The sequence below is a fragment of the Somniosus microcephalus genome, chromosome 12 (assembly GCF_052327205.1).
Source record: "Somniosus microcephalus isolate GS21.2 chromosome 12, FLI_Smic_1.0, whole genome shotgun sequence".
Classification (NCBI taxonomy): domain Eukaryota; kingdom Metazoa; phylum Chordata; class Chondrichthyes; order Squaliformes; family Somniosidae; genus Somniosus; species Somniosus microcephalus.
In genome coordinates this window covers 65,185,653-65,213,339 of record NC_140998.1, presented here as the reverse complement: position 1 = coordinate 65,213,339, position 27,687 = coordinate 65,185,653, and the positions used below count along the sequence as shown (strand labels likewise).

At 41.9% G+C, this 27,687-nt stretch overlaps 2 protein-coding genes across 9 annotated transcripts in view; one reads left to right on the top strand and one right to left on the bottom strand.

Annotated features, from left to right (window-relative positions):
* Positions 1 to 27,687, top strand: part of wdr25 (WD repeat domain 25) — a 157,257-nt gene that overhangs the window by 5,164 nt on the left and 124,406 nt on the right. The gene's annotated exons all lie outside the window — the stretch shown is intronic.
* The window catches only part of wars1 (tryptophanyl-tRNA synthetase 1), an 81,903-nt gene that overhangs the window by 29,819 nt on the left and 24,397 nt on the right, over positions 1 to 27,687 (bottom strand). Inside the window, exons 2-3 of one of the 3 annotated variants that reach the window (XM_086002982.1) lie at positions 20,164 to 20,234; positions 16,973 to 17,061 (exon numbers count right to left, since the gene is read on the bottom strand). The exons of 1 other annotated variant lie outside the window; for it this stretch is intronic. The gene's annotated coding sequence lies outside the window, so the exon portion shown is untranslated. The remainder of the gene's footprint in view (positions 1 to 16,972; positions 17,062 to 20,163; positions 20,235 to 27,687) is intronic. One more of the 3 variants, XM_086002983.1, reaches the window with a different exon arrangement.

Genomic DNA, 27,687 nt, shown 5'->3' with positions numbered 1-27,687 from the left:
TAGATATGTGAAGAGAAAAAGATCGGTGAAGTCAAGCATAGGTCCCTTGCAGTCAGAATCAGGGGAATTTATTATGGGGAACAAAGAAATGGCAGACCAATTAAATACATATTTTGGTTCTGTCTTCACAAAGGAGGACACAAATAACCTCCCAGAGATGTCGGGGAACATAGAGTCTGATGAAAGGGAGGAACTGAAAGAAATCAGTATTTGTAGGGAAATGGTTTTAGGGAAATTGATGGGATTGAAGGCCGATAAATCCCCAGGGCCTGATAATCTACATCCTAGGGTACTTAAGGAAGTGGCCCTAGAAATAGTAGATGCATTGCTGGTCATCTTCCAAAATTCGATAGACTCTGAAACAATACCCATGGATTGGAGGGTAGCTAATGTTACCCCACTATTCAAAAAAGGTGGTAGAGAGAAAACGGGGAATTACAGACCAGTAAGCCTGACGTCGGTAGTGGGGAAAATGCTAGAGTCCATTATAAAAGATGTAATAGCAGAGCACTTGGAAAACAGTGACAGGATTGGACAAAGTCAACATGGATTTACAAAAGGTAAATCGTGCTTGACTAATCTACTGGAATTTTTTGAGGATGTAACTGGTAAAATAGATAAGGGAGAACCAGTGGATGTGGTGTATTTGGACTTTCAGAAGGCTTTCAATAAGGTCCCGCATAAGAGATTACCGTGTAAAGTTAAGGCACATGGGATTGGGGGCAAGGTATTGACTTGGATAGAGAACTGGTTGGCAGGCAGAAAGCAAAGAGTTGGAATAAACGGGTCTTTTTCTGAGTGGCAGGCAGTGACCAGTGGGGTACCGCAGGGATCGGTCCTTGGACCCCAGCTATTCACAATATATATTAATGATCTAGACAAGGGAACTAGATGTATTATCTCCAAGTTTGCAGACGACACAAAGCTGGGTGGGCGTGTGTGCTGTGAGGAGGATGCCGAGAAACTCCAGGATGATTTGGACAGGTTGGGTGATTGGGCAGAAGCATGGCAGATGCAATATAACGTGGATAAATGTGAGGTTATCCACTTTGGTGGCAAAAACAGGAAGGCAGATTGTTATCTGAATGGCAATAGATTGGGAGAAGGGGAAGTGCAACGAGACCTGGGTGTTCTTGTGCACCAGTCACTGAAGGTAAGCATGCAGGTGCAGCAGACGGTTACGAAGGCAAATGGTATGTTGGCCTTCGTAGCGAGAGGATTCGAGTACAGGAACAAGGATGTCTTGCTGCAGTTGTACAGGGCCTTGGTGAGACCACATCTTGAGTATTGTGTGCAGTTTTGGTCACCTTATCTGAGGAAGGATGTTCTTGCCATGGAAGGAGTGCAGCGAAGATTCACCAGGCTGATCCCTGGGATGGCAGGAATGACGTATGAGGAGAGATTGGGTTGATTGGGCTTGTACTCGCTGGAGTTTAGAAGAATGAGAGGGGATCTCATTGAAACTTATAAAATTCTGACAGGACTGGACAGACTAGATGCAGGAAGGATGTTCCCGATGGTCGGGGAGTCCAGAACCAGGGGTCACAGTCTAAGGATAAGGAGTAAGCCATTTCGGACAGAAATGAGGAGGAATTTCTTCACCCAGAGAGTGGTGAACCTGTGGAATTCTCTACCACAGACGGCAGTAGAGGCCAATTCATTAAATATATTCAAGAAGGAGTTGGATATATTTCTTAAGGCTAAAGGGATCAAGGGGTATGGGGAGAAAGCAGGGACCGGGTACTGAATTTGGATGATCCGCCATGATCTCATTGAATGGCGGAGCAGGCTCGAGGGGCCGAATGGCGGAGCAGGCTCGAGGGGCCGAATGGCCTACTCCTCCTATCTTCTATCTTTCTCTTGTACATAGTTGTGATTAAGAAACAATCATTTTTGGCCGTTAACAAAACGTGCAAGTTCCAAAAGACATTCAGCACGCAAAAGGGTTAACCTGCGCCGTTTCATTTCAGTGATGTGTGCCAGTGGCAAAACACTTGCTTTGGGTGTTTTTGTTATTGCAGTTCACTGCTGTTGCGACTAGTTTACTTTGCTTTACACAAATCTATTAATTACACAACTGAAATAAAGCCCCCCTCACAATGGTTGAAAGTGTTTTTCCAGAATACACAGAATTTAGGGGGTGGGGTAACACTGTGACTCTGAATCATGATCTATGATTCTAAAGAAAAAAATCCATCTCTGACTCTAATTACAGAGATGTAGTAATGTAAAGAACTCGAACTGTCAACCATGTGTGTATGGCTAGATACAGATTTTTAAACTGCTGCAGATTATTCTCTGGAGTCGATATTTAGACTGTATATAATTATAAAGCGGAACAACTACATCAAATCATTACATTAATTTGTCTCATTAATGAAATAGAATTGAGTTTGGATCGTTTTCAAGTTAAGGCTATTCTGGGGCATATTTTAGAATCCAGAAAAAAAGAAAATTGTGACTATTCACCATGTTGAGCGATAGCTGTACTGTGGCTTTTTGCCCCTTATTGGAAGAATAACCTAATCAATAACTAACAAATGAGCACTAGCAGAGGAGCTAGCTGAAAGAAGGTATAATGAAAGGATAATGAAACTGATTGATGCAAGACTACATACAATTACAGTACATAGAATATACAACACAGAAACAGGTCATTTGGCCCAACCAGCCCGTGCCGGTGTTTATGCTCCACTCGAGCCTCCTCCCATCTTTCCTCATCTAACTCTGTCAGCATAATCCTCCTATTTCCTTCTCCCTCATGTGCTTATCTAGATTCCCTTTAAATGCATCTATACTATTTGCCTCAACTACTCTCTGCGGTAGCGAGTTCCACATTCTCACCACTCTCTCGGTAAAGAAGTTTCTTCTGAATTCTCTCTTTGATTTCTTGGTGACTATCTTATATTGATGGACTCCAGTTTTGCTCTCCCCCACAAGTGGAAACACTCTGGGGTCGATTTTCAGTGTGCCGTGCGGCGGGCTTTTAGGCGTGCGGGGGGTCCCGACACCATCCCGCCCAAACCCGCCTCCATGTAAGTTTCAAAGGAGGTGGGTACCCGCCCCGCACTGGGACCTGCCGACCCGAGGCGGGAAGGGATTAGTGCCAATTAACTGCCTGTTAACAGGTAGTTAATGGGCAGTTTTTAGCCTAATCCCTATTTTGAAGGTTGTCGTGTGGGATTCCCGACGGCTCCAAACCACGCCAAGTTAGAGGAGTTGGGCCGTCGGGTTGAAGGACTTGGAGGGGTCGAGATGTCGGTGTTCAGGTGAGTGATGGGTGCATGAGTGCAAAGGTAAGTGTGTTTGGTGTGTCTAAAGTGTGTAAAGAAGTTTAAATTACCTGTACTTACCTTTACAGCCTTCCTTCCTCTAGGTTTCGGGAGTCCATCACTCAGCCGGCACAGAAAGCAGAATGGCTGCGATCTGTCAAAAGTGACAGCCTTCAGCTTTCAGTGCTGGCGAGATTTCTAACTGAGTCCGCGTAGAAGGACTCAGGTTAGAAGTAAGACTGTCAGTGTTTGACAGCTTCAAATATTTTTATTTAGGTATCTTGGGATGATATTTCATCTGTCAACATGTCTTGACAGATGAAATTTCAGTCTGTGACGTCACTTGTTGCCGGGTGGCCCTTAATTGGCCTGCTGAGCCCGCTGGGCGGGCTTAACAAGGTCAATCAAGTGAAAATCGCGTGGATTGGCCGCATCTTGATGGAGGCAGGACTACAACCCGAAAGTTGTAGTCCTGCCTCCTTCCCGACTTCTGAATGAAAACCGACCCCTCTGTGTCTCTATCAAAACCTTTCATAATTTTAAAGACCTCTATTAGGTAACCCCTCCAGCCTTCTCTTTTCAAGATCTGAATGTTTTTAATGCCGTGCAGTTAATATGAACCGGACAATCTTTGCACTTATGGGATGCAAGTGATGGCATATGTGTGTGTAGTGCCTTTGGAGCCTTAATTTTAAACTGAGATATAGGATCGTTCACAAATACGCTGAGTATGCGCTCTCCAATGTTTATGGGAGCCAGTATCCTGTGGTATATTGTGTATCTTTTATATTTTTATTTAGGTATCTTGGGATGATTTTTCTCTTTATGATTAATGCTGGGAACTTGGATGAGTCAGTAAGTTCATAATACTTGATTCTAATTTTAAAACTATTGAACCAATTCTGTTTTATTGAACCAATTCTGTTTTATTGAACCAATTCTGTTTTATCTGCAACTTCCCACCATCAAAATCTTATTTCAAAATTGAGATCATTATATAAAAATGAAACCCAAGGTGCTTGCCAGTGGTACCTCATGTTTACTAAAATTAATATAAAGTATTTAATTGTCTGAATCACTTTGGGACATCCTGAGGTTATGAAAGGCGTTAAACAAATACAAGTTCTTTCTTTCTCACACCAAGTAGCATCTGACTTGTATCCTCTCTATGCCGCAACATATAGTGTGGAGTCCATAACTGCACACACTACTCCCAACTGCGGCCTTACTTAAGGTTTATATAGATTCACCATTCTATCTCGACTTATATATTCTATACCTCTTGCCATAAAACCCAGTATTCCATTTGCATTTTTCTGACTTTATCCACTTGAAGCCCTACTTTTAATGTCTTGTGAACCTGAACCCCCGACTCCCTCTGTTCTTCCATCACCCAGCCTTCTCCCAGTTAAAATATTTCTTTAATCAAAATGTAGCTTCACCTTTACTGATATTAAATTCAACCTGCTGCATTTTTGCCCATTCTACCATCTTGTAAATACATCCTTGCTGCTTCCTTTGTTCCTCAGAATTATATACTGTGCTTGCTAAAGAAAGACTTGCATTTATATAGCACCTTTCACGACCACCGGACGTCTCAAAGTGCTTTAAAGCCAATGAAGTATTTTTGAAGTGTAGTCACTGTTGTAATGTGGGAAACGCGGCAGCCAATTTGCGCATAGCAAAGACCCACAAACAGCATTGTGCTAATGATCAGATAATCTATTTTTGTTATCTTGGTTGAGGGATAAATATTGGCCAGGACACCGGGGAGAACTCCCCTACTCGTCTTTGAAATAGTGCCATGGGATCTTTTACGTCCACCTGAGAGAGCAGACAGGACGTTGGTTTAATGTCTCATTCGAAAGACGGCACCTCCGACAGTGCAGCACTCCCTCAGCACTGCACTGGAGTGTCAGCCTAGCTCAAGTCCCTGAAGTGGGACTTGAACCCACAACCTTCTGACTCAGAGGCGAGTGTGCTACCAACAGATTATTATCTGAATGGCAATAGATTGGGAAAAAGGGAAATGCAACGAGACCTGGGTGTCCTTGTGCACCAGTTGCTGAAGGTAAGCATGCAGGTGCAGCAGGCGGTTAAGAAGGCAAATGGTATGTTGGCCTTCATAGCGAGAGGATTTGAGTACAGGAGCAAGGATGTCTTGCTGCAGTTGTACAGGGCCTTGGTGAGACCACACCTTGAGTATTGTACGCAGTTTTGGTCGCCTTATCTGAGGAAAGATGTTCTTGCCATGGAGGGAGTGCAGCGAAGATTCACCAGACTGATCTCTGGGATGGCAGGAATGACATATGAAGAGAGGTTGTGTCGATTGGTCTTATATTCAATGCAGGTTAGAAGAAAGAGAGGGGATCTCATTGAAACTTATAAAATTCTAACAGGACTAGACAGACTCGATGCAGGAAGGATGTTCCCGATGGCGGGGAAGTCCAGAACCAGGGGTCACAGTCTAAGGATAAGGAGTAAGCCATTTAGGACAGAGATGAGGAGGAATTTCTTCACCCAGAGAGTGGTGAACCTGTGGAATTCTCTACCGCAGAAGGCAGTTGAGGCAATTCATTAAATATATTCAAGAAAGAGTTAGGTATTTTTGGAAGTTGTAAAATAACTCCTTAAATGTACACCACTGATCATGTATCGTCTTACCCTTTAATCTATTTTCCCAATCCGCTCTACTCAATTCCGCTCTCATACCTTCATAGTCTCCTTTATTCAAGCTTAGCACGCTTGTTTGAGATCCAACCTTTTCACCCTCTAATTGAATATGGAATTCAACCATGTTATGGTCACTCATTCCAAGGGGATCCAAAAAAAATATATTCCACTGAGAAGAAAAGGGTGCAAAAGAAAAGACAGCCATCCGTGGCTAAGTAAAGAAATTAAGGATAGTATTCGACTAAAAACAAGGGCATATAAGGTAGCCAAATCTAGTGGGAGGATAGAGGATTGGGAAAACTTTAAAAGACAGCAAAAAATAACAAAAAGATTGATTAAGAAAGGGAAGATAGATTATGAAAGTAAATGAGCAAAAAATATAAAAACCGATAGTAAGAGTTTTTATAGTTATATAAAAAGAAAAAGGGTGGCTAAAGTAAATGTTGGTCCCTTAGAGGATGAGACCGGGAAATTAATGGTGGGAAATATGGAGATGGCAAAAACACTGAATGAATATTTTATATCAGTCTTTACAGTAGAAGACACTAAGAATATCCCAACACTGGACAAACAGGGGGCTAAAGTGGGGGGAGGAGCTAAACATGATCAAAATCACTAAGGAAGTGGTACTCGGTAAAATAATGGGACTCAAGGCAGATAAATCACCTGGACCTGATGGCTTACATCCTAGAGTCTTGAGGGAAGTGGCGGTAGGGATTGTGGATGCATTGGTAATAATTTTCCAAAACTCCCTGGACTCGGCAAAGGTCCCGGCAGACTGGAAAACTGCTAATGTAACACCCTTATTTAAAAAGGGCAGTAGACAGAAGGCTGGAAACTATAGACCAGTTAGCCTAACATCTGTGGTAGGTAAAATCTTGGAGTCCATTATTAAGGAGACAGTAACAGGACATTTGGATAATCATAATTTAATAGGACAAAGTCAGCATGGTTTTATGAAGGGGAAGTCATGTTTGACAAATTTGCTGGAGTTCTTTGAGGAAGTAACATATAGGGTGGATAAAGGGGAACCAGTGGACGTAGTGTATTTAGACTTCCAAAAGGCATTTGACAAGGTGCCACACAAAAGATTATTGCTTAAGATAAAAAATCACGGGATTGGGGGTAATATTCTGGCATGGATAGAGGATTGGCTATCTAACAGAAGGCAGAGAGTTGGGATAAATGGTTCATTCTCAGACTGGCAATCAGTAACTAGTGGTGTTCCGCAGGGGTCAGTGCTGGGTCCCCAACTCTTTACAATCTATAAACGATTTGGAGGAGGGGACCGAGTGTAACATATCAAAGTTTGCAGATGATACTAAGATGGGAGGGAAAGTAGTGAGTGAGGAGGACATAAAAAACCTGCAAGGGGACATAGACAGGCTAAGTAAGTGGGCAGAGATCTGGCAGATGGAATACAATACTGGAAAGTGTGAGGTTATGCACTTTGGCAGGAAAAATCGTAGAGCAAGTTATTATCTTAATGGCAAGAAACTGGAAAGTACTGAAGTACAAAGGGATCTGGGGGTCCTGGTGCACAAAACTCAAAAGGTTAGTATGCAGGTGCAGCAAGTGATTAAGAAGGCCAATGGAATGTTGGCTTTCATTGCTAGGGGGATAGAATATAAAAATAGGGAGGTATTGCTTCAGTTGTACAAGGTATTGGTGAGACCGCACCTGGAATACTGCGTACAGTTTTGGTGTCCATACTTAAGAAAGGACATACTTGCTCTCGAGTCAGTACAAAGAAGGTTCACTCGGTTAATCCCGGGGATGAGGGGATGGACATATGAGGAGAGGTTGAGTAGATTGGGACTCTACTCATTGGAGTTCAGAAGAATGAGAGGCGATCTTATTGAAACATATAAGATTGTGAAGGGGTTGGATCGGGTGGATGCGGAGAGGATGTTCCCGATGATGGGTGAAACTAGAACTAGGGGGCATAGTCTTAGAATAAGGGGCTGCTCTTTCAAAACTGAGATGAGGAGGAACTACTTCACTCAGAGGGTGGTAGGTCCATGGAATATGCTGCCCCAAAAAGCTGTAGAAGCTACATCATTACATAAATTTAAAACAGAAATAGACAGTTTCCTAGAAGTAAAGGGAATTAAGGGTTACGGGGAGCGGGCAGGAATTTGGACATGAGTCTAGGTTCGGATCGTTCATGGCCTTGTGGGTAGCGGAGCGGGCCCAGGGGCCGTGTAGCCTGATCCTGCTCCTATTTCGTGTGTCTAATTCTGTTAGATTCAGGAGATGGTTCTGTGATAGTAGATTGGCGGTTAGGATCAGATCAGCCATGATCTTATTGAATGGCGGAGCAGGCTCGAGGGGCTGATTGGCCTACTCCTGCTCCTATTTCTTATGTTCGATATATTTCTTAAGGCCAAAGGGATATGGGGAGAAAGCAGGGACAGGGTACTGAATTTGGATGATCAGCCATGATCTCATTAAATGGCGGAACAGGCTAGAGGGGCTGAATGGCCTACTCCTGCTCCTATCTTCTATGTAACTGAGCCACAGCTGACACAGCTAGCTTAATATAGTCTCCAAATTTGGACACCACTCCCTCTAGCCCTATATCCACAGTATCGATTAACACAGTGAACAGAAGGTGTCCCAGAACAGAACCCTGTGGGACATCACTCCCCACCTCCAACCTCTCCGAGAAACTGTCTTTTACTCCCATTCTCTATTTCCTCCCTTCCAACCAGTTCTTAATCTAAGTTGCTACTACCCCTTAATCTTCTCCAATAGTTTTCTGTGAAGTACCTTGTCAGGGGCTATCTGCACGACATGCATTGCATTTTCCCCATCCACCATATTTGTCGCCACTTAGAGCTCGCCATTAAGAACCATTTACTCTTAATTCACTGGGGGAAATGGAAATGCCCTCTTTAGAATCAATTGCCAGGTAACACTGACTATGACAAAGTTGGCACAATTTAGTGTTTGGAGCTGAGTTTTTTCCTGCTAGATTTCCCCTGCCATCCTCCTCTCTTAATGCTGGAGTGCATAACCATGAGCACCAGTCACCCTCTGGTAACTCATCCAATTGCTCATTCTTCAGGTGCGATGCTTGTGTCAGCATGGTATTCAATTCTCGGGGCATCACTGCTCAGTTCAGTTTTGACCTCGCCCAATGTCCATACACGTGCACTTGTAGGGATCATTGGATAGTGATCAGCAAGAACCAAGGCTAATTTTCTTCATCTCTAGCTTAGGGGCACTGGGGTCAATTTGTTTTGCCACCACTTGTTGCCCTGGTTGGGATTGGTTAACTCAGCAAGGACTAGTGATTGAACTTAGTATCTTTCTGGTCAATATAGTTCATCAATTCACTTAACCACCTGAGATATTGGGGATCCTTTGTACTTTTTTTTTTAAAGGAGATGTTGGTAATTCATACTGGTTAACTGAGAACAAAATACAATGAGGATACAATTGATAGGTTAAGCAACACCTCGATTTTAAAATTATCATCCTTGTTTTCAATCCCTTGCCCCTTCCTAGCTCTGTAACCTCCTCGAGCCCTACAACCCTCTGATATTTCTGCGCATCTCCAATTCTGGCCTCTTGAACATCCCCAATTTTAATTGCTCCACTATTGGTGGCCGTGCCTTCAGCTGCCAAGGCCCTAAGCTCTGGAACTCCCTCCCTAAACCTCTCGGCCTCTCCTTCCTCCTTTAGGACACTCCTTAAAACCTACCTCTTTGACCAAGCTTTTGACCTGCCCTAATATCTCCTTATGTGACTCAGTGTCGAATTTTGTTTGATAACGGTCCTGTGAAGCGCCTTGGGACGTTTTACTACGTTAAAGGCGCTATATAAATACAAGTTGTTGTTGATGCTGTATATTAGTTTTTGTCAATTGTCAACCTACTATGTTTTATGGAGAAACTCCTGCAAAATTATACATATTTTAATTGCTTGTGTTGAGAGGACACCCTGTTAGATGTATAAAGAGAATAATGCATTCCATGCCGTACACTTTTCTGTTAACACATACCATTGTAAATTGCTATGTTGACTTTTCCCATTCAAATTTATTGGCCCGTATTTTCTGATCACGGGCTTCCCACGGGCGGAGGCCTGTGATCTGGAAAAATCTGCGCCCATACCTGAGGGCTCCCGGGACGCACACGCTTCCGCTCCTGGGCCTCGCCAAACTCCAAGTGCGCAGGGCCCACGTATCCCAGAGGCGCAGGTAGTTCGCAGCGTCCCTGGGACCACGTGGGCCGTGGGGATCCAATCACAGAAGGGAATCTCCCTTCATACATTTGACAGGAAGACCTGTCAAATATATGAATGGAGAGCAATGAAAAAACATAGTAAAACTTTAAATACATTAAAAAAAAAATCACTTTTTAAATGACTTGAAATTACAATAAATTAAGTATTTTAAACAAAAATGTATGTTTTTGAAAAAAATAATTAAAGTTTTTTTACGGGGCAAAAAATAAACTTATCTTTTTATAAAGTATTTTTAAATGATAAATCAGTGAAAAAAAATATTTTCTTTACTTTTTTCAACTCTTATCCTGGTAAAAGCAGGCCTTATGTCTGCTTTTACCAGGCGTAAGAATTGTAAGGGTTTTCTGCGGGCGGAGGGTCTCCAAAAAGCGGAACTATCTGCCCGCAGAGGCACTTCTCCAGGGCAGCTGGAAGATTCTTGACAGATTGGAAATACCGGTTTTGTAATACGCTGTGCATGCCTGAAACTGGCATTTCCGATGTCCCTATGAGTGAGTACACAGCGCGTGTCCACCCGTAGGGATCGGAATATCTGGGCCATTGTCACCTGCCATGGAGTAGTTGCAGTTACTGGCCACTAGATGGCCCTGTGGCACTAATTTGTAAATAATTTCCACAATCTGTCACCAAATTGTATGTAAAAAAAACTTACATTTTGATGTCATGCTTCTCTGATTGTTGGATGTTATCCTGTTTCTGGCTGGATTTAGTTTTTATGGTTGCTTAGGAATCTGAATCCTAAGGCAGAAGTGCTGAAATCTGCCTATCTCACCTACAGTATTCATTTTTCAGTGCTTGGTGTTCCTTCGAGCAAGGGTCAGTTCAGAAGGTGAGATTTTTTATATTATATATAATATTTTATTTTATTTTATTTCAGATTTCCAGCATCTGCAGTATTTTCTTTTTGTACTTTTTATATTATGCTGGTTTATGATACAAAAATTGTCCGTGTGGTTGATAGTGAGGAAGTAAGCTGAAGACTGCAGGAAGATATCAATGGACTGGTCAGGTGGTTAGGAAAGTGGCAAATGGAATTCATTCCGGAGAAGTGTGAGGTAATGCATTTGGGGAGGGCTAACAAGGCAAGGGAATACACAATAAATGGTAGGATACTGAGAAGTGTAGAGGAACAAAGGGACCTTGGAGTGCATGTCCACAGATCCCTGAAGGTAGCAGACCAGGTAGATAAGGTGGTTAAGCAGGCATACGGGATACTTGCCTTTATTAGCCGTGGCATAGAATATAAGAGCAGGGCGGTTATGCTTGAACTGTATAAAACACTAGTTAGGCCACAGCTAGAGTACTGTGTACAGTTCTGGTCAGCACATTACAGGAAAGATGTGATTGCACTAGAGGGGGTACAGAGGAGATTTACGAGGATGTTGCCAGGACCGGAGAATTTTAGCTATGAAGAAAGATATTGGATAGGCTGGGGTGGTTTTCTTTGGAACAGAGGAGGCTGAGGGGAGTCTTAATTGAGGTGTGTAAAATTTTGAGGGGCCCAGACAGAGTGGATAGGAAGGACCTATTTCCCTTATCAAAGAGGTCAATAACCAGGGGGCACAGATTTAAAGTAATTGGTAGAAGGATTAGAGGGGTGTTGAGAACTTTTTTCACCCAGAGGGCGGTGGGGGTCTGGAACTCACTGTCTGAAAGGGTGGTAGAGGCAAAAACCCTCAGTGCATTTAAAAAGTACTTGGATATGCACTTGAAGTGCAGTAACCGACAAAGCTATGGACTAAGAGCTGGAAAGTGGGATTAGGCTGGATAGCTCTTTTTTGTCTGGCACAGAGACGATGGGCCGAATGGCCTCCTTCTGTGCTGTAAACTTCTAATGTCTATGTGAATCTTGGCATATGATTTTTTACAGAGTAAATGTGGGTAAGTTATTTCAGAGGCAACCTAATAAAATCTGTGCTAGCTAAGGGTTGTGTCAGAGGATCTAGTACAGCTTTGCAGTCGAGATTTTACAGCTGTTTGGAACCACTGTTGACCAATATCACTATATTCCTCAATGAGAATGCACAAACCCTCCCAGCCTTTGGGTTCCTAGTATAAATGCTGCTGTTCTATTCAGCCAGTATTGAAGAAGATAATCTTAAGTTCCGACTTTTCTCATGTGCATTCTGGCCTGACGGTGGCAGCAAATTGCAATAAACTGCTAATACCACCCTTGCTATGTAAATGTAGTAAAACAGGAAGGAAAAATGGCAAATGCTGGAAATCTGAAATAGGAACAAGATAGTGGAAATACACAGTAGGTCAGTCAGCATCTGTGGAGAGAAAAGACGGATTATGACATTTCAGGTGTTTACCCTTCATCAAACTAAATAAATGCAGGATGTGCTTGTGCTGTCTGCTGAACGTTGCGTGCTTGCACTTCATGGATTTGTAAGGTGCTGTACAAGTACAAGTTCTTTCTGGCAATCAGTCTTTGTCAGATATACGTGGGGATAAGAAATATTTGAGTTTTTGCGGGTGCATGGATACTGTTAGTGGCCATGTACAGTATTTTAGGAGTGAAGTAGCTCCAAATTTTATAGAGGATTCTATTTTAACATTTTGTGTTTTATTTAAAGATCATGCAGCAATATTAATAATACAATATTTAGTTATTGGCATAACACAATTTTAGATGTTTTACATTCCTATCTAACACCATTGTGGGAGAACCATCACCCCAAGGACTGCAGTGGTTGAAGGAGTAGGCGACTAGGGATGAGTAATACAAGGCAGCCTTGCCAGTGTCACCACATCCTGAGAACATATTATAAAAATCTTAAAGTCTGAGTCATTTTAATATGTTTACACATCTATTCTGTTACAACTTTTTTGGTGCAAAAAAAAAGCTAATATAAATCTAAATCCAGTAACGATCAAATCTACCTCAGTACTGCTCACTGGGCTGTATCTAAGTGTTGAGATGAAATGAAGGGTGACGTTTAAACACCAGTAAGTAGAGCTGTTTTATCTTCAATATCCCACAAAGAAAGATTCAATTACAACTTGCTTAGTAACAGACTTCATGTTTCATGTGATCTGCCAGTCTGATTCTGCTAACACCACTTTTGTCAATAAATATTTTTTTCTCAATTTTTTGGGGGGCTGGGTTTTTCTGCTCATTTGAGGTGAGGGATCCTGTTGAACGGGGCATTTTAAACACCCACTGCCCACATCAAGCATTAACAGTTGGTTTTGTGTAGACCAGATACAGTTTAAAGCCACCTGTGTGCTTTAGCATCAACTTCTTGTTTCCAGTGGCTGAAGGGTCGATAACCAGAGGGCACAGATTATGGTGATCGGCCAAAGAACCAGAGGCAACAGGAGGAAATACTTTTTTACACAACGAGTGGTTAGGATTTGGAATGCACTGCCTGATAGAGTGGTGGATAGAGTCAATAGTAGCGTTCAAAAGGGAATTAGATAAATACATGAAGGAGAAAAAATTGCAAGGATATGTGGAAAGAGCGGGGGAGTGGGACTAACTGGATTGCTCTTCGAGAGAGCCAGCGCAGACTCGATGGGCTGAATGGCCTCCTGTGCTGTACTATTCTGTCATTCTGAAGATCACTCTTTACTGTACCAATATAAATATTTTCTATTTACCAGACAGTCAATTCTGTGGCTTTTGAGTGAGACTTGCAACTGCTGTTTAATTGCTTTTGTGCTATGAAACCCTACTCATGTTGAGACTGTCCAGTCTCCTTTTACATAAGAGCCCCACCAGCATATTATCTCATCGTTCTAGGCTAGATTCAAACCCAGATCCCAGAATTAAAAGAGTAGTGCAGCATTCCATTGCTGCGCCATACAGACCATACAGAGAGAGAGAGAGAGAGAGAAACACAAACTGAGAGTGAGAGAAACACAAACTGAGATAGAGAGAGTGAGAGAAACACAAACTGAGGGAGAGTGAGAGAAACACAAACTGAGGGAGAGAGAGAGAGAGAGAGAAACACAAACTGAGGGAGTGAGAGAGAAACACAAACTGAGGGAGAGAAAGAGCAAATCTTCCATAACCAATTTACTGATCACTTCTGGTTCATTCTACCCGAGAACATTTTCTATGACATTGGCAAATTTTACACCACTTCTGTTTCGTGTAGTTCTAGCTTCTTGCTAAAATGTTCCTTTTCTCCAAGCCAATAATGTACTGTCAAGAATAGAACTTAATGATCATTGATTATAACTGACTGACCCAAGCATGACATTAAAGCAAAATACCGTACCTGCTGGAAATCTGAAACAGAAAACTCTCGACACTTATCAGGTCAGGCAGCATTAGTGGAGAGAACAGACAACACATTTTGAGTACAGACCCTTCTTCAGGACTCAGTTTTGAGGAAGGGGCCATATTCAAAACGTCTTCTCTGTTTTATCCAAGATGTTGTCTGATCTGCTGAGTGTTTCCAGCGTTTTCAGATTTTGTTCCGAGCCTGACAGTACTGACTCCCATGCTTCAGAGTCAAATAATCTGGTTAATGATTAACCTTATGATTTGGTATAGAGTTAGAAGACCTCATTTTCTATTTAAAAAATAAAAATAAACTATTACAGATTCACAACTTATTTTTGCTGAAAATTCAAATGTTTTTAGTGCAAATCAGCTTTTCTGTAAAATTCTCAACACCAATATAAATTTTAATTATGTTGGATTTTAAGCCTTAAAGTTGCAAGTACAAACTGCAGCTCTGTTTACTTCAGTCTTGCGCCCTATTTATGCTACGTGAACCAGTTCTCTAATGTGGTGGGGCTGCAGTGAATTTAACAGTATCAGTGGCAATACAAAGACAACTTTGCAGAATGGTATATTTGCAGTTATATATGCATTTACTTGAAATTTGTAATCATGACTTACAATTCTGGCCATCAGTCGAAACTACATTGCTAACCTGTATGGGTGGGGTGAATGATGAGCCAGTGCATGACCAAGAACCGTGGTGCCATGCCTCACCAAAAGCTTCTATTTTGCATTTGCTGCCAATGGCACAGCTGCCTCATGAGGGACAGCTAAATATCACCTCTTCCGGATGGTTCCCTCGAAGCTACAGTGTTACCTCACTTTCATTACAGCACTGCTGTAGGAATTATACTGCTGTCAATGGCAACACTTGTAATATAAAGTGGGTTTTAATTCAGATTAAAGCATATATTTCAATGAAACTTTGATGGTGCGCAGGTTGAAGCTGACTCCTCCCTCAGTCAGGCCAGAATACGAGATACAAACTCTTTTATACCTATGGTGATGAAACCAAATCTTCCATAACCAAGAATTTTGTCCTCAGGTTCTTCGTAATCATCATCCTGCATTTATATAGTGCCTTTAATGTAGAAAAATGTCTCAAGGCACTATATAAATGAATGATGATGATTATGAAGAAGAACAACCTGAGGACAAAATCCTTGATTATGAAAGACTTGGTTTTATCACCGTAGCTATACAAGATTTTGTATTTCATTTATCTGTGCTGGCCTGACTGATGGAGGAGTCAGCTTCAGTCTTTGCAACAGCAAAGCTTCATTGATGGGTTTGATTCTGCCTGTTATGCATTCTCTATTATGGATGATGTGATGGCCTTAAAGTTGCATTTTAATTCAGATAATCTCTTGATTGATAATACCAAGTGTGGCTTTAATTTTAACACCATCCTTATGCTTATCTCTCTTTACTTTCTCCCACATATTGAAATAGTAGCTCTATTTAAGTCCAGGTAAATATTTTGGTTAATTGTGCATACTGTAAGGTTTCTCTGGTAGGGTTCTAACTGCGTTTAATGTATCATAGAATCATATAGCGCAGAAGGAGGCCATTCTCCCCATCGCGCCTATGCCGGCTCTTTGAAAGAGCTCTCCAATTAGTCCCACTTCCCTGCTCTATATAGTCAATTTATGATTATCATAACCTCAAATACCTTGGATTGTGGTGTGGATCACTTTAAAATCTTGACATTTTTGGTGTTTTTATGCCTTTCAATGTGAAGGATATCAATTCTAAGAAGTAGGACATATTTCTACTTTTAATGCCCAGCACTGACATCAGCATTAAGTACTCGTAGGTCTGATGTAGTGCAGATTAAAAGCAGGGCACATGGTGACTGGATCGGAGGGTTAGACACTTTTACTTCTGACATCCATGATCCAATCCCATTTAAATTAATGGGATGAAAATTTCCCCAGTGGAATTAGTTTTGGCAGTATTAGCTGAACTAATGGACATTACAATGCCTCTAATTTAGCACAAGTTGGCAATGACACTGAGGCCACTTAAAAAAAAAAACTGGTACAGTTGGGGGTGCTCTAGGGTAAAGGCTGAGTCACATTGCTGGGGCAGAGTAGAGGAAGGTTAACATTGCAACGATCCATGCTGTACCTGGGCAAGGGTGCTGACACTAATGCTCAGCATTCCCTACTACAGTTCTGTTTTCTACAGTAGCCAGTCTGGGCTGAACTGAATCCCATTTTCTAGAGGTGAAAATACAGTGCTCTGGCCACTGCATTGTCTAGTCACCAGTGTGCGTGTGTGAGGTGACTCTCGAGCACATCAAATATTTGTGGAAGTCTTTTAGATATTATAGAAGAAACATGGTTTGTGACAAAGCTACTGATGAAATGCAGAATTCTTAGCCTGAAGAACCAGAAGATATTTTTTTGTTTAACTGAAGGAAAGTAGAACAATAGTTAAAGTGGAAAAAATAAAGTGTTCTCCAACTGTTGGTGTAACTGAACTGTTATCATCATGGCAGAGTGAATCATGTATTACAGTGAAAGCTCACCTTATTATTCTGAAGTGCACTTTACAGAGTGCAGTGCTAGATGGTGTGTAATCCTGGGAATGACGTGCAGTCAATGGGAATCGATATTTCTTCGACATGATGAAAATGTGGGGAATAAGAGATTCTATTACATTTAGTAAGGGAATCCTGTCTAATACAGGAGGTCCAATCTAATAGACATACGCTGCTGATTAAGTGGGCTGAAGCAGTTGTGAGATCATTGAACTTTTGTAATTCATTGGTAGCCACTCGGTGCCCTTTACAACTTACTGCACAGCTTATATTGAAAATATCACTCGTATTTCAACTATTTCACGGTCCCCTCCAGGTTTAATGGAATTTTGTCCTCTCCAAGCTGAGCAATTTCTTTTTAAAAAAAAAAAAAAAGCTTTTTATTAAGTCTAAAAAAATGCTGAATTAAATAATAAAAATGTTCCCAATGCAGATCTCTGAGTGCTGTATTCTTGGAATTTAATTCTTTTCTCAAAGAAGTCTCTAACCTGATGTCTACCTTAGTAGAGAACCCACATATAGAACTCAACATTGAACATTTGCTTAATCACCTGCTTCCCGTCTTTCCTCAATTGACTGCTAGCTCATGTCCCAGTCTGCTCTATCTTAAAGCTGATGTAACATCTGTTGATTTATGACCATGCTGATTGGAATCCTGAAGGTGCAACTGACCGTGTTATTCTCAGCTCAGAACCAGCAACAGAAACTGTCAAAAATAATCAGCTATTTTTACAGCACAATAAATCTGGCATGTTGCTATGACTCACAGAGCAGTGATGGCTGATAGTCAAAATGTTAAGTCACTGAAATATAACTAGGCAAAGTGATGTCTGCATTGAAACTGCAAACTGAGCAGTGGCATTTGATAAAAGACATGCTAGCAAATTCTTTCACTGCTGCAGATAATGTAGGTGACTATTGTGTGCTCAGATTTTTTAAAAAAGGTCTGCTTATATGTGTGCCTTTTAGACAGGATCATCATACTCAAACATCTGATTACTAACAAGTGAGTCAGCTAGGGAAATACCATTCACCGAACCAGTGCCTAGTGAATTGCACCATAAGTTCACCCTAAAAGATGACCACTTTGTTGCAATGTATGTTGACACTGACGGCAGAAGATTTGGTACAAAAATGTAAAAATTATTGTTCATTGGACCATTAGGTACATTTTGAAATTGGTAGTGAACATCATCTCAAAAAAGTGGACACATTGATGAGGAATTGTGTGCAAATTATGTCTAAAATATTGACTCAGTATTAACTAACTATTGCAGGTAAAATTTGTATACCTGTCGGGAGGGAGAGATTACATTTCAAGACAAGGCAACATACCCAACATTTGATACAAAAAAGTGAGACAATAGTATTGATAATGAGGAGGTGCTGGAATCTTCATCTGCCTTGGAATATCTTGTAATCTCTGGATTAATATAATCTGAAATCTGTTTGTGCTGGATTAGGCATTCGATAAGGTGCCACACGAAAGGTTGTTGCATAAGATAAGGGCTCACGGGGTTGGGGTAACATATTAGCATGGATTGAAGATTGGTTAAAGGACAGAAAACAGAGTAGGAATAAATGGGTCATTTTTGGGTTGGCAGGCTGTAACTAGTTGAGAGCCGCAAGGATCAGTGCTTGGGCCTCAGCTATTTACAGTCTATGTCAATGACTTGGATGAAGGGACCGAATATAATGTATCCAAGCTTGCTGGCGATACAAAGCTAGGTTGGAAAGTAAGCTGTGAGGAGGACACAAAAAGTCTGCAAAGGGATATAGACAGGTTAAGTGAGCGGGCAAGAAGGTGGCAGATGGAGTATAATGTGGGGAAATGTGAGGTTATTCACTTTGGTACGAAGAGTAGAAAAACAGAATATTTTTTAAATGGTGAGAAACGATTAAATGTTAGTGTTCAGAAGGATCTGGGTGTCCTTGTACACAAAACACAGAACATGCAAGTTCAGCAAGCAATTAGGAAGGCAAATGGTATGTTGCCCTTTATTACAAGGGGGCTGGAGTACAAGAGTAAGGAAGTCTTGCTGCAATTATACAAGGTTTTGGTGAGACCACGCCTGGAGTGCTGTGTACCGTTTTGGTCTCCGTACCTAAGGAAGGATATACTTGCCTTGGAGGCGGTGCAACAAAGGTTCACTAGATTGATTCCAGGGATGAGAGGATTGCTCTATGAGGAGAGATTGAGTAGATTGGGCCTATACTCTCTGGAGTTTAGAAGAATGAGAGGTGATCTAATTGAAACATATAAGATTCTGAGGGGGATTGACAGGGTAGATGCTGAGAGGTTGTTTTCCCTGGCTGGAGAGTCTAGAACTAGGGGGCATAATCTCAGGTTAAGGGGTCGGCCATTTAGGACTGAGATGAGAAATTTCTTCAGAGAGTTGTGAATCTTTGGAATTCTCTACCTCAGAGGGCTGTGGATGCTCAGTCATTTAGCATATTCAAGGCTGAGATCGATAGATTTTTGGATTCTTAAGGGAATCAAGGGATTTGGGGATCGGGCAGGAAAGTGGAGTTGAAGTTGAAGATCAGCCATGATCTTATTAAATAGAGGAGCAGGCTCGGGGGGGCATATGGCCTAGTCCTGCTCCTATTTCCTATGTTATTATGTATTGTAGCAAATCTAATATAGCCAGGTATCAAGCTGACAGGAAGTGTCACTGGGCTGATTGATGCAGGATACTTGTTTTATATAAACATAATTGGGCCAGAAATTCGGGTCGGAGGCTTCCCGCGGGTGCAAGCCTCCGATCTGCATTTACCTTGCGAGCCGGCTGTTGTGCTGTGGGCCCATGTGGAATTCCGAACCTGGGCCTGCACCAACTGCTGGCGCGCAGTGCTTGCGTATCCCAGGGGCGCAGTTAGTTCGAAGCGTCCCCTGGGATCACGTAGGCCATGGAGAGCCAATCATAGCAGGAAGACCTGTCATGAATTTGGCCCCAAAACATAACTAAAACTTCAAATAATTTTTTTTTTAAATCACATTTTTAAAATAACTTAATATAAATTACATAAAATAACTATTTTAAACAATAATTTAAATTTTTGAAAAAATTAATTACAGTTTCTAACGGGACTAAAAATAAATTTACCTTTCTTTAAAGTATTTAAAAATAATAAACCTGTGGAAAAAATGTTTTACTTTTACTTAATTCACCACTTACCTTGTTAAAAGCAGGCCTTGTGACTGCTTTTTAAAAGCGTAGCTGCTGGAGACTTACCCTCCTGGAGAAACCTGTAAAAAAAAACGTAAGTTCGATGCGTACGCGCTGCCTCTCCGGCGCACGCGTTCCACCTGTCAACCCCTTCCTTTAAGGGAACGGAAGTTCCGGTTTCCCGCGCATGCGCAGTGCATGCACGAAACCGGCACTTTCATGGGCCCTACGTGTGAGTACCCTGCGCGTACTCACCCGTGGGGACCCGAATTTCTGGCCCCATATCTTGTTGGCTAGTGGCAAATGTTGAAGTCGTGAATTTGTGGTTACCATGTTGATCAGTTTTTGAGATGAATAAGCAGCATCTGTGTCACGCTTGCACCAAGTGTTCATTGATATGTGTCATCTAATTAGACACAAGCATCCAGGGTGGTTCTCCCCTTTGGCTCCAGAAGATGATTAAGGAACCTTTTCTGCTGAGTTAATTAATATTCTAAATGAGCATGCCAGGATTTACATTTTGTAAGTCCCTTGTAATCCAGTGGAAAAGCCTGGTAGCCTATGCGGTAATGGATTTTTTTGTATTTAAAAACCTGAGAACAACATATTCTAGAAGTTTTGGACTTTTTCTGAGGTAAATTGTGCAAATAACTTTATGTAAGGGGTTACTTGTCTGTTTAATTTATGTTCTACTCCCCCCCCACCCCCAAATCCTAATTCCTGCTGTGTCCGCCCCTGGAAAAAAACTCCCCCAACTCTCATGAATTCCCAGCCTTTGGCCCTCCATTCACCGTGACATTTCTGCAGCTACAGATCTGCTCAACCACAACCTCACCATCACCTTTGATGCCCTCGTCCCTATTAAAACAATTACTCTATCTCACCCTGGCCATTTCCCCGGTACAGCCCTTATCTTCGCTCCCTTAAGTCCAAGGGACGCAGACTTGAACGGATATGGCGGACAACTGGCTTAGCCATTCACTGCCAGATCTCGCTGGACCACATAAAGTATTATCAGGTCCTGCTCTCGTCTGCCAAAATTGCTCACTATTCCAGAATCATTCTGGAATGCAAAGGTAAACCCTGGCTTCTAATCTCCACTAATAACCGTCTTCTTAAACCCCTATCCCCCGTTTCCTCCACCCTCACCTCCAACAACAAGTGTGAGGAGCTTATGGACTACTTTGTCTCTAAGATTGAGACCATTTGTTCAGCTGCCTCTGCCACTTCCCTTCCTTCCCCATGCCCACTGGGCCAAACTTCCTCTAAGGTGCCCCTACCCTAGCCCTGAACTCTCACCTTTCTTCAGTTTCTCTCCGTTCTCCCCTCATGACCTCTCCGCGCTCATCTTGTCCATGAAACCCACTCTCTGTTCCCTTGACCCTATTCCCATCAAACTGCTGACCACCCAACTTCCTTTTCTGGCTCCCATGTTAGCTGACATTGTTAACGGTTCTCTCTCCTCAGGTACTGTCCCCCTCACATCTGCTATCATCACCCCCTCCTCAAAAAACAACCCTTAACCCCTCCGTTCTTGCAAACTACCGCCCCATCTCCAACCTCCCTTTCCTCTCCAAAGTCCTTGAACAGCTCCTTGAGTGTTGTCGCCTTCCAAATTGGTGCCCATCTTTCCCGCAACTCCGTGTTTGAATCCCTCCAATCAGGTTTCCGCCCTGCCACAGTACGGAAACCATTTTTGTGACTGTGACAAAGGTAAACTATCCCTCCTCGTCCTTCTTGACTTGTCTTCAGTCTTTGACATGGTTGACCACTCTATCCTTTTCCAACGCCTCTCCACCATCGTTCAGCTGGGTGGGACTGCACTCGCCTGGTTCCATTCTTATCTATCTAATCGTAGCCAGAGAATTACCTGCAATGGTTTCTCTTCCCGCTCCCGCATCGTTACCTCTGGTGTCCCCCAAGGATCTATCCTTGGCCCTCCTATTTCTCACCTACATGCTGCCCCTTGGCGACATCATCCGAAAACACTGTCAGTTTCCACATGTATGCTGACAACACCCAGCTCTACCTCACCGCCACTTCTCTCAACCCCTCCACAGTCTCTAAATTGTCAGACTGCTTGTCCGATACCCAGTTCTGGATGAGCAAAATTATTCTCCAATTAAATATTGGGAAGACCAAAGCTATTGTTTTCGGTCCCCACCACAAACTACGTTCCCTAGCCACTGACTGCATCCCTCTCCCTAACATCTGCCTGAGGCTGAACCACACTGTTCGCAACCTTGGTGTCATATTTGACCCTGAAATGAGTTTCTGACCACACATCCGTGGCATAACTAAGAACGCCTATTTCCACCTCTGTAACATCGCCTGTCTCCGCCTTTGCCTCAGCTCATCCACTGCTGAAACCCTCATCCATGCCTTTGTTACCTCTAGACTTGACTATTCCAACGCACTCCTGGCTGGCCTCCCACGTTCTACCCTACATAAACTTGAGGTCATCCAAAACTCGGCTTACCATGTCCTAACTCGCACCAAGTCCCGTTCACCCATCACCCCCTGTGCTCCCTGACCTACATTAGATCCCGGTTAAGCAACGCCTCGATTTCAAAATTCTCATCCTTGTTTTCAAATCCTTCCATTGCATTGCCCCGCCCTATCTCTGTAATCTCCTTCAGCCCCACAACCCCCCCAAGATATCGGCGCTCCTCTAATTCTGCCCTCTTGAGCATCCTTGATTATAATCACTCAACCATCGGTGGCCGTGCCTTCTGTTGCTTAGGCCCTAAGCTCTGGAATTCCCTCCCTAAACCTCTCTACTTCTCTTTCCTCCTTTAAGACGCTCCTTAAAACCTACCTCTTTGACCAAGCTTTTGGTCACCTGCCCTAATTTCTCCTTATATGGCTTTTGTCTTACAATACTCCTGTGAAACGCCTTGGGATGTTTTACTATATTAAAGGCGCTATATAAATACAAGTTACTGTTGTTTATAAAAACAACCATGTGTTTTTTTATGTGTTCCTGCCACATTCCAGTTTCAACTTCTTCCAGGGTAATTTTGCTGAAAAAAATGAGTTAACTATATGCAGGCATTATTTACAGCATGTTACATTTGACGAATTAATCTTTAAACAAGTGGGATCTTTGCACTTTGTAATGTATTCTGACTGGTTACAACACCTGCTTATTTTATTGTTTATACTGAGAATTCAAATACTGTAAATCTGATTTGTTCATAGACATTTATTGATGTAACAGTGGTATTTATTTCAAGATTAAATTAAAAAACACTTGCTTCAATGTGTCTGAGGAGACCTCTTAGATTTTTTTCCTCAAATGTTATCAATGGAGGTAAACACCCCTCTTACCCTAGTTACAGAGTATCCTTTGACTCACCATGCACAATGCCATATGAGAGCTGCCAGTATATAAAGTTTTGTGTCCATCGCATCTCAAAAGTATCGCACACTATTACACTTGTACCCGATTAGCTAAAATGTAATTTATAAAATAGCAACAAGTCACAACCGACCAATCCTAAAAAAAAGTGGCCTTAATGGGAAAGGTCCCCTTAAACACAGACCCACCTAGCAGCCAAAATCACTGCACTGCTCCAGATTCCTGAATACCCATGAGCCACTAGTATGTATTAAAAGTTACTGTTTTGTAAAACGCATATGGTATAAATACAATGAAGGATTGCAAAATGAGAATTCATTGAATACAGCATCTTGAGTTGCCTGAACAAGCTTGTGAACATTGTGCAAAATATTTTCACTCAATGGCATTATTTTTTTGATAATGCACATTTAATATGCTAGCCATTATCAATCTCCACTATAAACTCCATTACATAGACCCTGGTTATGAAGAAGACCATGCTAACAGTTTAATCTGACAGGCCTCAGTAAAAATGCAAAGCAGATTTGCCATTAAACTGCTTGTAGAAAACATTTAAAATGCAAGCTACAGAATAAAGAAAATTAGTCAGAGTGCTTTCAGGTAAAATAATTTGATGAAGAAACATAAGAGGGAAAAGGCTTGCTGTAAGAGAAGATAAAAGATATATTTCCAAAATGGTTAGTGTACTAAAACAAAAATATAGCCAAACAGAAAGATGTTGAGCTATATTCACAACAAAATAAAAGCAACTATAATTTAACAAAAGCCACGCACTGGATATAACCGAGCTCTACATTATCAAGGTTCAAAACATAGGATTTATGTAATGTATTAAACCAATTCTCACATTGTTTCGAGATTAAATAAAAAATTCACCAATCTATCCCTTGGGCAATCAAATGTCCACTTGGCTCAGTGGTGGTAATGCTCTCACCTCTGAGCCAGAAAGTTGTGAGTTAACCTCCTATTGCTGGACTTGAGCACGTAATGCAGATTAACATTTCAGTCTCAGTACTGATACGTTATTCTGAGGCCATGTCTGCATGTTCAAGTGGGTGTAAAAGATTTATTCGAAGAAGAGTCAGGGAGTTCAACAAATATCACCGAAGTAGATTAATTGGTCATTTATCTCTGCTGTTTACGTGACCAGCTGTCACATTTTCTTTCACAACAACAGCAACTGCAATTCAAAAGTAATTAATTGGCTATCAAACACTTGAGACACCCTGAGAATGTGAAAGGTGCTGTGTAAAGGCAAGATGCTCCTTTAGTAATGAAATAAAAGGAAGGGCTGTTGAATTGTGCCCATAACTTAATCTAGATCAAGGAAGTAGTCAAGAAACTAAACTGTAAACTAAGTTACTTAAACGCAAATTTAATTACATTTAATACAATAGAACAAGGTCATATAGGGATGGCAATGCAGGTGGTGTGCCTCAACTGCAGCATGTGGGAGTTTGTGGAGAGCATTGTGATACCGGACAACCACGTTTGCAGTAAGTGCCTGCATATTGAGGAACTTCAGATCAGAGTTTTTGAGCTGGAGTCTGAGATGCGGGGCATCAGGGAGGGGAAAGTTATCTGGACACTTTGATCCAGGAGGGAGTCACATCTCTTAGGTTAGGTAGTGGTACAGGTCTTGGTTAGTGGTCAGAGACAGGAGGGTGTGACTGCAACTCAGGCAGGTAAGGAGACTCCAGGTGCAGTGCTGGAGGAGCTTCAGCCTTTGCCCTTGTCCAACAGGTATGAGGTTCTTGCTGCCTGTGTGGATGAGGGAAAAGCCTGTAGGATGGATGAGCAAGCTGACCATGGCACCATGGTGCAGGAGGCCATTCAAGTGGGGGAGTGAAAGGGAATGTAGTTGTGGTAGGGGACAGTATAGTCAGAGGGATAGATACTGTTCTCTGCAGCCACGATCGGGAGTTCTGAAGGTTGTGTTGCCTGCTAGGTGCCAGGGTTAAAGACATCTCCTCGCGGCTGGAGAAGAACTTGGAGTGGGAAGGGGAGAATCCAGTTGTCGTGATCCACGTAGGAACCAACGACAAAGGTAGAACTAGGAATAAGGTTCTGCTGAGAGAGTTTGAGGAGTTGGGGTCCAAATTAAAACGCAGAACCTCAAAGATGATAATCTCTGGATTGTTACCTGAGCCACGTGCCAATTGGGATAAGCAGATTAGAAGGTTAAATGCGTGGCTCAAAGAGTGGTGTGGGAGGCAGGGGTTTTGCTTCATGGGGCACTGGCACCAGTACTGGGGGAAAAAAGGAGCTGTTCTGTTGAGACGAGCTCCACTTAAACCAGGCTGGAACCAGTGTCCTGGTGAATCGAATAACTAGGGCAGTAGACAGGGCTATAAACTAATGAAGGAGGGTGGAAGGATTCAGGAAAGAGTAAATTTAAAAGCAGCAAGAGAAACGTCAAGGCTCTAGAGCAGAGCAGAGTTTTGGGTAAAAATAAGCAGTGTGGGTCAGGAAGGGACAGAGAGAGTAACAAAGATAATAGGGCATCAGTGACTAAGGTGACATGGGGAAAATAGAAAAAAAGTCAAAGCTAAAGGCACTATATCTGAATGCACGAAGCGTTCGCAACAAAATAGATGAATTAATAACACAGAGAGAAATTAATAGGTTTGATCTAATAGCCATTACAGAGACGTGATTGCAAAGTGACCAAGGTTGGGAACTAAATATTCCAGGATACTTAACTTTTAGAAGAGATAGGCAAAATGGAAAAGGAGGAGGGGTAGCCCTGATAATAAAAGATGGGATAAAGACAGTAGAAAGGATCTTAGCTCTGAAAATCAAGAAGTAGAATCAGTTTGGGTGGAACTAAGAAACAGCAAGGGACAGAAAACATTGGTGGGAGTTGTTTATAGGCCCCCAAACAGTAGCTGTAATGTAGGGCAATTAGGAAATTAGAGGTGCATGGAACAGGGGTAATACAGTAATCATGGGGGACTTTAATCTACATATAGACTGGGCAAATCACATTTGCAGTAATAGTTTGGAGGTTGAATTCATGGAATGTATACAAGATAGTTTTTTGGATCAGTATGTTGAGGAGCCAACTAGGGAACATGCTATTTTAGATCTAGTATTGTGCAATGAGAAAAGATTAATTAATAACCTTATAGTAAAGGGGCCTTTAGGGAAGAATGACCATAATATGATAGAATTTTATATTCAGTTCGAAAGTGATTTAGTTAAATCTGAATCTAGGGTCTTAAATCTAAACAAAGCAAACTACGTAGGTATGAGGGGTGAGTTGGCTAAGGTAGATTGGGAAACGTTAAAAGGTATGATGGTAGACAAGCAATAGCAAGCATTTAAAGAATTAATACATAATTTACAACAAATATACATTCCTTTAAGGCACAAAAACCCCACAGGAAAAGTGGTCCAACCATGGCTAACAAGAGAAGTTAAAGATAGCATTAGATCAAAGAAAGAGGCTTATAATGTTGCCAAAAAGAGTAGTAAGCCTGAGGATTAGGAGAATTTTAGAATTCAGCAAAGGAGGACCAAGAAATTGATAAAGGGAAAATAGAATATGAGAGTAAACTAGCGAGAGACATAAAAACAGACTCAAAGCTTCTATAGGTATGTAAAAAGGAAAAGATTAGAAAAGTAAATGTGGGTCCCTTACAGGCTGAGACAGGAGAAATTATAATGGGCAATAAGGAAATGGCAGTGAAATTAAACAAATACTTTGTGTCTGTCTTCACGGAAGAAGATGCAAAGAACCTCCTGGAAATAGTGGAGAACCAAGGGTCTAGCGAGAATGAGGAACTGAAAGAAATTAGTATTAGTAAAAAAAATAGTACTGGAGAAATTAATGGGACTGAAAGCCGATAAATCCCCTGGACCTGATGGCCTACATCCTAGGGTTTTAAAAGAGGTGGCTATAGAGATAGTGGATGCATTGGTTGTCATCTTCCAAAATTCCATCGATTCTAGAACGGTTCCCGCGGATTGGAAGGTAGTAAATGTAACCCCACTTTAAGGAAGGAGGGAGAGAGAAAATGGGGAACTACAGACCAGTTAGCCTGACATCAGTAGTACGGAAAATGCTAGAATCTATTATTAAGGACGTGGTAACAGGGCACTTAGAAATTAATAATAGGATTGGGCAGAGTCAACACAGATTTATGAAAGGGAAATCGTGTTTAACG